General features: G+C 45.9%; 1 non-coding gene across 1 annotated transcript; it reads right to left on the bottom strand.

Moving 5' to 3' along the window:
* Positions 1-8562: 8562 nt before the first annotated feature.
* On the bottom strand, positions 8563-8699 carry LOC138490546 (U4 spliceosomal RNA). The gene has a single exon (XR_011275495.1). It is a non-coding gene; the product is annotated as a U4 spliceosomal RNA (small nuclear RNA).
* Positions 8700-9019: the final 320 nt, after the last annotated feature.

A 9019-nucleotide genomic window follows, 5' to 3' on the forward strand; every position in this document is an offset into this window, starting at 1 on the left:
ACCCTCTGCAGCAAAGCCATCACAGGACAGGGCCGTGGTATTGAGCGATGCAGGTGCGCAGGAGATGCTGCCTGATTACACATAGCATGCAATGCTACGTCCACGCTTCTGAGCATTTAAGAAGCGTGGTTTGGACCCTCTGTGGCAAAGCCCTCACAGGACAAAGCCCCGGTGTTGAGCGGCTTAGGTGATGTCCCAGTAGGATAGCTCAGTGGCAACGTGCGCGCCTTGGAAGCAAGACGACACAAAGCAACACAGGTTCGATCCCCGGGTCCGCGCTTAGAAACCTCTGGGTATTTAAGCGCATTATAAATATGCAACTAAAACAACAACAAACACAAAATTCTGTAACAGCGCCTCGATGCCCCCGGGCTGTGTGAGCGCTTTAAAAAATGCAAATAAATAAATGCTGCTCGATTACACATAGCACGCAACACAATGTCCACGCTTCCGAGCCTTTAAGAACCAAGGTTTGGAAACTCTGTGGCAAAGCCCTCACAGGACAAGGCCACAGTGATGAGCGATGCAGGTGTGCAGGAGATGCTGCCCGATTACACCTAGCACGCAATGCTACATCCACACTTCTGTGCCTTTAAGAACTGAGGTTTGGACCCACTGCGGCAAAGCTCTTGAAGGACATGGCCATGGTGTTGAGCGACTTAGATGTTTGGCAGTGATGTGGTAGCAGCGCAGATTGTGAGCGCGGACGACTTCACCCTCCTTTCTGCATCCACAAGATAAGAAGGTGCAGGGAGCATTAGCGCTGCTATGCTCAACGCACCCCCTTGACCTTGTGAGCCTCTCCCTCTGCACATGCATTCCCCCTGCAACCAGTCCTTGCATCCCCCCACACACTGACTTCTCTCCTGCCTACCTGTGCTCCCTCACAACTTAGGCAACGCAAGCTCCCTCACAACTTTGGCTGCGTGCGCTCCCTTGCATCAGTCTGCACCACTACTTAGTCCAAGTGCGCTCCCTTTCAACTTCAGCTGCATGCACTCCGTCGCAATTTAGGCCATGTGTGTTCCCTGCTTCTCAAGCTGTGTGTGCACCCTCGCATCAGGCAGTGCCACAATTTTAGCTGCATGAGCTTCCTTGCAACTTAGGCCATGTGTGCTTGTTGTATAATAGATCCCTGCATCCTGTCCACATTTCCCCTCCCAGTGTTCCTTACCTTCCTCTCGCATCTTCGACCGTTCACTCTGACATATTGTTTTGTCAACCTCTTGCATGGTGTTTCCCAGGCCATTGCATTGTCTGTTTCACTACTGTACCTTTGCAATGCTTGCATCTTCTAGGTTCTTCAGTTGTGTACTGTGCCTTGGTGGGTTGGGTTTCTGCATTGTTCCTTAACACCGCCACCATTTTTTCTCTACTGTATTCACATTATGTTGTGCTCTACGGTTTTGGGTCTACATTGCATTGCCTCCATTCTTTAATTCTAGGTTTCCTTGATGTGTATTGTGCCTTATTGATGGTATTGACACTGTGTTGTTCTCTACGGTTTTGACATTGTTTTATTCGCTATGGTTTTGGCATTAAATTGCATTGCCTGCACTCTTTACTTCTAGGTTCCTTGTTGTATATTGTGCTTTGTTGATGGTTCTGTATTGCACCGGATTTCGTAGGTTCGGTGTTCTGTTCTGTTTTGTACTCCTCTTCCTGTCATGTCCCCTTATGTGCCTCATTCATGTCTTCCCCCAGTGCTACCCCTGTCCTCCTGCTTGGGATCACCTCTGCCTCCCCACCTTTTTCACCCTGCATCCTTTATGGTGCTCTCTGTCTCACCTATATTCTCTAACTGCTTTTCTGTCAACTATCTTATCCCTCTCACTAAGTCTAGCAGGAAGAATCTCAAAAGCGACATCCTGGTCTCCAGCCCAGGCCTTTCTATTGCTGATACCTACACCAGTGTTTCCTCCAGATAGACCCTTACTGACATCCTCTTTGTCGTCCCCTCTCCAGGCCTGTGGACCCCCCATATGATCTCTGTTCTCTCTCCTTTTTCCTCTTCTCCCATTAATGGTGGCATTCGGTGGGAGGCCCTCCTGGACCCCTTCCACTCCTCTAAGACCACCATTAATGTCTTCTGAAATGGTCTTGGTGCAGCGCCCTCAGGCCAATCTCCTCCTTTTTGATAGATGCTTCCCACGCCTTATTAACTTCCTTTCTTCTCCAAAAAAGGTAGCAGGCACTCCTCTCCAGAAAGAACAAGGCATGATAACCTGTTCTGAGATGAGAGTTTGCAGCACACGCTTTTTGCTCACTATACCTTTCACAGATGGGAAATATCCATTTGCATATCAGTCTTTGTCCCGCCCACATGAGCAATCCAGCACCAAAATGCTATGGAAATTCCTCTCTGAACAAGACTACCTACAGCAACCCCATACACGTGTTTCAGCCTTGTTGGGCCTCATTAGTCAGGTGAAGCTGTGCCTCTCTGAGCACAGTGAGCAGGGAGTCCACGTCTGGTTGCCCCCATGTAACTTAGGGTGACCAACCCAAAGTTCCTTGCAAATATTTCAAAAAAGTTAGCAGGCGCTCCTCTCCGCCTGATACCTTTGTTGAATTCTTTGAATACGGGAAATCCGCCGGCGGTATTAGCGCGAAGATTCCGCATTGAGCCCAATGGGGAATGGGGCATTCCCGAATGGGCTCAGTGGGGAATGGGGACTTACATTACCGCCAAACTCGTGATCCGGCGCTATTAGCGCCGGGGAGTTCGGCGGTAGGGCTAATACCGCCGGCGCTAATAGCGTTACCGTTACCGCCCAAGTCGTGATGAGGCCCTATGTGTCTAGACAAGTTCCGATCTATGAAAATCTTGTCAAGGCAGGTTATCCCCTGCTCATCCAGAACCATCAAGGAACACATTGACACCGTTGCTCCAGCTATGGCCAATTTCTGCAATCACTCTTTTGCCACTGGAACATTCCCCTCCCCTTTAAGCACTCCCTTCTGCACCCTCTTCTACAGAAGCCCCCTGCCGATCCTTCCTCTCTGGCTAACTATCGCCAACTTTTCGTCACTCCTTTCATGGGCAAACTTCTTGAAAAGGTGGCCATCTCCCAGCTTAATCTGCATGCTTAATCTGTTGGTTGTCTCCACGACCACCAGTCTGGCTTCAGAGCTGCCAGAAGCACGGAAACTGCTCTCTTGAAAACCTGTGAATGCCTGCTCTCTAATCTTGACTCCATCCTTCCTTTTGTCCTCATTCTCCTTGATCTATCCTCTGCTTTTGAAACCGACAACCATGTCATCCTGCTCAATCATCTCTGTGACAACCTGTGTATCACTGGTCAGGCCCTGGCCTGGTTGGCCTCCTTTCTCACCGATCGACTCACCCAGGTCAAACTGGGATATTTCCTCTCTTCTATCTCTCTCTCTACTTGTGGTGTTCCCCAGGGGTCTAACCTTTCTCCCTGGCTTTTCAACCACTACCTGTTACCCCTTGCCCACTGCATCGCTACTTTCTGGTCCAATTTTCAGTTTACACATAAACACTGTATGCCTCTCTTGAATCGTGGATGCTGCACCCACCAGTGACTGCCAGAGACCCCCCAGGTATTTACACCAGTGTGGGAAAAGAAATGTGTGGAAAGGCAATTCCCTTTTACCATCATAACATTATACAAGCATTCAGTGCTAATGTGCACCCTGTTTTTTCTTTCTTTGTAGTTGATGAGGAAGTTCCTGTATTGAATACAAGTCTTTATAACATGCATAGAAGCGCCCAAAAGAAAAGCTCCTGATGAAAGTTCATTGCATAGTGTTTTAGAACTGAAATATGTTAAGCATGAGAAGAGGAAGTATAATCTACTAATATAATGTTCCTCCCCCTAGCATATCTTGGTACCTAGACCCAAGGATGGTTAGACAAAACACAAAGTCAATTGTATATGTTTTTAAGGTGTTTTTTATGGTGAATGAATTGGCTGTTTTTAGGAATTGTGTAAAATATTTTTGATATCACATAATAAGGTATTCACTGAATTGTATTAAATTATGTACTGTTCTTGAATAAAATTGATATTTTAAACTTTTGTTCAAGTTGGAGCAATTGTTGAACATTTCGTCACTTGGAAACCTATAATGATGGGGATCGTTAGACCCCTCACCTCCATTTTAGAAATAACAGGAATACATCCAACCTGAGTGTTTTAGTTTTCTCACTTTCCCTCAGAAGCTCACTGTCTCCAGGGCCCTGGTCCTCTGTAGGCTATACTACTGCAACAGCCTCTTTCCAAATCTGCCTCCCTCTACTCTTTGACCTTTACAACTTATCTAGAACAGGCCTGCAAGAATTGTCCTTGGCCTCAAGCCCAGTCATTTTATCTCTCCAGCTCTGAAATGTCTTCACTGGCTCCCGGTGGCTGCAAGGATCAACTTCAAGCCCCTTTGCATCGTCTACAAGGCTTTCTGGGGCCTGCGACCACACTACCTCCAACTTTCTCTTCCTAAACATCTTCCTTCTCGAGCTCTCCGCTCATCGCTCATCCACCTCCAACTCTCTGAAGGTCAGACGCTTCTCCAAGCAAAGAGTGGGGGGGTAGATCTCTCTCCTTGGCTGGGGCCTTTGGAATTAGTAGCATGTGTCCCAATAATATGCAATAAATAAGATAAACACCCATAATGAGACCAGGAGATGAATTGCAAAGATAACAAAGTTTATATAATCATAAAAATTGCCAGCAAAGAACTCTGCTGCCTGAGAGGGCTCTGCTGAAACATTACACGGGCAGCACATTAAAAGGACACACAGCATCACTGATGACGACATACATAGTATACACTTTGTTGCATCTGATTGGTGACAGGCCTATAGAACAGTTGACACTATAAGAGATGCAAGATACTAATTGGCCACCGCCTCTCAGTCGCAATTGGCACATGTGGGTCAGCTGGGCTCATCTCTGCAGTGTGAAGATCAGGTCCATAGTACAACATAGCTATCTAACTAAACTAAACAACAGGAACTGATCATGCAAAAATAATGGCACATGTAAAATACTTGCATGAATAAGGCTACTTAGGTCAGATGAGCTAATATATTGGCCTTTCGACCTCTACATTCAGGGTTCTCTTTGATACCGGAGTCCCCGCACCGAGGAGCTTACCCCAGAGGTTTGATCTGCCATCTGTTTAGCTTGGGTCCTTATAATATAGGTAGACATGTGTTGCTTTTGGGAGGAAATACTGCTGTATGGGATTAGGCCGGTTGTGGGTGTTCTGGACTGGTCCGTGCAACGGGGTCAGATGTGTATCAGCATGAAAGGGACTAGAGGGTTGGGGCTGGTGGACCCTAGCCTGGCAGAGTGGGGGTTGAGAGGGCATAGGCAGTTTAGTGGAGATGAATGAGCACTTGGGGCTTGTCACTGTCTCATGCTCCCCACAGAGCACATTCTTTCGGGAATGATACTACAGAATTGCAATTGCAACAAGGCATGGCTGGACTTTCGTGACAATAGGGCTCGTACTGGGCTGGCAGGGGGAGTCGATGGTGTGGGCTGGCTGTGCGAGGTGCTGGGGATGGGAGAGCTGCGTGTCTACTGAGAGATCGATTTTCAGGCCTAGCAAAAAGATTGCATCGGGACTAGTTCAAAATGGTGTCTTACTACAAGAATAGGGCTATGTTCTATGTACTAGTTGCTGTGTGTTTTTGTGCGAAATAAGCATGTGGGGGGTGACTGTGCCTCCCACCTTTGCTACTTTGTACATTATTCACCTGTAGTGATTTCGGAAGGGGGTGATCGCCTCCTTCCACACAACAGCTTCCCTGACGCTCTCAAAATTGAGCAGAATGACCTCCGATTCTGGAAGCAACTCAAGACCATCCTTTTTGCTTCTGCTTTCTCTCTTCCTCTCCCCTGCTGATGTCCCTGCACTTATTGAGTTACCTGCACTTCTCCCCCACCCCCTGGCACTTCTCCCCTTCCTCTTGCCCACACTTGCGCAAACAGAATGACACAAGGCCTAGTAAGATTGCTGTTTTGTTTACCTTCTGTTTCTCCCTCCTTGTTTTATCACGCCTAGAAACGCTTGTGTACAGGTGTGTTATAAATGACTTATATCATATCTCGCAGAAAAGGCCAACTTGGCCTTTCAGTTCATGTCTTGTCATATAACCCCACACTTTGAAGATATTACTTATGCTTATTAAAAATGCACACTCCTATTTTCTTTCCAATAGCTGGTATGATATACATTGTAAGACTTGTTTTCTAATGTTCTTTGCAATTATAACAGAACTTCAAAATCCTTTCATACATGTATAGGCTTTTGGTTGTCTCCACACGCAGAAAATACCACTTCCATCACTATCTAAAACATCATCAATGCTTCTCTGTGACTTTTAGCAATATTATTAACATATTCCCTTTACATCGTATGGCCAGCACAGAAAATGTTCTGCAGATATTTAATAAATCAGAATTAATTTATCTCCTTTCTTAAGACAGCACAATGACAACCCTGTGCCAAAAACGAAAGCACACATACACAAAATGCTCAATAAGAGCAGCTGTTTCATGCAAATTACACCAAATTACCGTACCTTGGCAGTTCTACAGATGTAAAAGTTTAATTGTGAGCTGACTCATCTGTCAAAATGACCTTGCCCTTTGAACTTGATAACGTTGACAATATATGGAAATGGGTGGATAGGCAAACCTAACTTAGATCCCAGTGAACTTGGTCTGAGAAGACATTTTAATTCAGGAATTATCCAACAACTTGAAATTTCATCAGATACCTATGAACATTAATACATAAAAACATAAGTATTTGGCACTCAGTGCATTGTTTGCTTACTAGTGAATAGTGATGCCTATACTGAATTGTTCGTGCCAGTAATATCCATCAGTGACCCTGTGCCTCAAGCACAATTAAAGTTCTGCTTTCCTTTTTATTTCCGAATATGAAAATTGCACGAGACTCAACGCAGAGTGTGAGTGTAGCTTGTGCAGAGGACTGGGAAGGGGGCGGACTGGGAAGGGGGCAGAACACCAGAAATGTGGAAGAGCTTGCAAAAAAGGAGGCAGTCTGAGGGACGGCTTGCAGGCAGTCTATCGCATGCCCCCATTTGCATGGCGGGAGCCGTATTCATGGTTTTGACAACCTCTTGGCCGGGAATTGTCCACACAAATTGACACCCGAAGGCAGGCGTAAGTATACTTGCGCATAGGAATGGCAGCGCAGAGGTGGGTTTGCATGTCGGATTTTGGGGTGCATGTATGCAACTGGGTTTCTGATCCGACTTAGGGATGCGCGTACGCAGTGTAGCAGGATGCAGGGACAGTTTATGGGGTTTGCACGCAGATTTCAACCAAGTTACAATTTTTCATATGCATGTTGTCGACTGGCCAGATACGGTTACAGCGGACCCTGGACAGGGTCCCCGAAATGCAGGCCTTTTTGCGGTGGACGCACTTTTTTAAGGGTGCATGCAAAGGTAGCTGTCCTGGCTGATTTTGCTTTGCGTGGGGGTGTGTCTGGGGCATTTCCGGGTGCAACTTGAGAATACGATTACTTTGCGCAATAAATTCCATGAATACACAGGGCGTACATTTTTTTTATCTGCTCACAGGCTTGCACAGTGTTCTACTCAGCGCTGCCGCTGCGGTATTTCTGTGCGCATTTCCATAAATCGGGCCCTTTATGTTTACTTCAAGTCATATAAGTGTTTTTAAAGCGGCTACCATTTTCAGTGTAATGTTTAGGTTTGAGTGAAAAAGCATAACAGTACTTATTTGTTCCTTTCTGAAGCCAGACAAGAACTGTGTATCTGAAATGGGAAAACTATTCAGTGAGAAACGGGGATAGAGACAGAGACTTGTGAAAGGGGATACAATTAACATCTGTGACGCAGCTGTTCCGTGCCTCAGAAAGGGATAGAGGTTGGACAGACAGGGTAAGGAAAAGAACGCAGGATGCTGAAACTCTTTTCGCCATGCGTGTCAGGCGTGCGTCTACTGCAAGGAGGACGCATTGGGCCTTAGAGAGCTACCGAGGAAGAACAGAGAGGGAGAGTAGGAGCACGCCAGATACCGAAACTTTTCTTGCGCTGAGTGTCAGTGCCTACATTTGCTCCAACGCAGCTGTTGGGCTATGTTGTGAGTCTGTTTGGGTTGCGTGTGTAACTCTCAACTTGCATAACTTCATCTGCGGTGAGCAGGTTTGTTCTATGTTAGGGCACCGTGTAGATATGTCCTCTCTCTTGCTATAACGCCCTTCCAGAGCACATTAGTAATTAGGCCTGTTATGAGTTAGTGATTTAAAGAGAGACTGCGTTCGGCTGTTGTAATAGTGTGTGTGTGTGAGGAGTGGGGGGGGTTGGACCCCTATGTATTCTGACTGTTCTGAATGAGAAAAACTAGAAACGTTGAATCATGAATATTTAGCACTGAATGATCTCCGCAAGAAACATTTAAAAGACATTTAATTAGCGAATAATATCCCTCGGATGTTTTTTTTTTTTGGCTCTAGATTTATGAATGGCAAGCACACTTCTTTAATCAGCCATACTGTAAGGTTTGGGAAAGTTATGGGCATTTTATAAATGTATACGAATTGTCAGAAATTGCCAATTCCAACTATATTTCAAGTTGTCATAGCGGGGTATGGGGTAACGTGTTCAGTAACAATAATCGTGCTTCTGTTAAACCTCATCAACGATCAGACTGCCACTCAGCAACGCTAGAGCGAGATGGGCATAGGTCTATGCCCTCCGAGAATGGATACTCATTTCACTTGCAGTGACCGAGCACGTTGCATCTGAAGCATGCTTAGTCACACTCATTTTGGCCTGGAAATATATCTACATTTTCTGGAAGATGGGGCAGCAAAACCCCTTTTCTTGAGAGCCAAATCGGGTGTCCTACCTTTGGCGACTGATATAGGAAATTGGAGCGGGGATGATGCATAAAGATGCAGGATATGCCAAACTAAGTGAGATATGTTAATGCATTGTTTCGATATGTTATCTGAGATGAAGATGGTTTTTCCCCATGACTAATAA

The sequence above is a fragment of the Ambystoma mexicanum genome, chromosome 9 (genome assembly GCF_040938575.1).
Source record: "Ambystoma mexicanum isolate Mex_15411 chromosome 9, UKY_AmexF1_1, whole genome shotgun sequence".
Classification (NCBI taxonomy): domain Eukaryota; kingdom Metazoa; phylum Chordata; class Amphibia; order Caudata; family Ambystomatidae; genus Ambystoma; species Ambystoma mexicanum.